Consider the following 1,002-nt stretch of genomic DNA (forward strand, 5'->3'; position numbering starts at 1 on the left):
GCTTTAAGTAGCAAGACTTTAGAGCCATTGGTAATACAGGCAATGAGATCATAAATCTCCTTAATCAATAACCTGAGACCTTGCCTTTAATCACTGCAATAACTCATTCTGATGAATGTATAATAATAGTATATGTAAATGATATGTATTTACACCTGCATGTACTTGAAAAAGATGCTGGATTATAACTGTCAGTCACTACATCTGGCACTGGATGTCATCTAGCCCTACATATGATTTTGTTCTTCATCCAACTTGACGTACTGAAGTGTTTATTTTGATATCAGGCAGATGTTTTAACTTGTAGTTCTACTATATTAAAAATGTACACTGAACCTAAAAATTAGCTACTGAGAGTCATCATAAATGCAAAAGTATTAATTTGGTGGTACTATAATCTATCCCAGTGTCTTTTGAATTCTTGTTCTTATACGAATGACAAGTTCAACAGAATCACCAAATGGATTTTATTTTTATCCCCGTTACTTTATTGCCACATTATAAGATTGGAAACAGAATTTTAAATGGCCTCTGCCTAGCAGAGTCTAACACCCTGAGCTACCTTAATGCTAAAATACATATAGAGTATTTTATATCTATTAAAATATATAAAATAATTTTAAACAAAAGTCTGCACAATACTTAGATCTAGAAGTGACAGCCAATGCTAGAATTGGGAAGATCTTTCTGCTACCTAAAACATCAAAGAAGTTGGATTAAGAACAAAAAATAGAGGGCTACTATGCCTCACCTCGATAATGATCGCTTAGTACATGCCCTGTATTTGTTTTAAAGACTATATGTCCATTTATCTAAACATCTATCTATTTTTCTAGGTAGATAGATGGTAGGTAGGATAGATGGATGGATGGATGGATGGATGGATGGATGGATGGATGGATGGATGGATGGATGGATGGATGGATGGATGCATGGATGGATAGATAAATAAAAAGATAGATACATGAGTGTGTATATATTGATTAAATTCTCAAAAGAATC

Source organism: Rousettus aegyptiacus, unplaced genomic scaffold (assembly GCF_014176215.1).
Source record: "Rousettus aegyptiacus isolate mRouAeg1 unplaced genomic scaffold, mRouAeg1.p scaffold_m13_p_11, whole genome shotgun sequence".
NCBI lineage: Eukaryota > Metazoa > Chordata > Mammalia > Chiroptera > Pteropodidae > Rousettus > Rousettus aegyptiacus.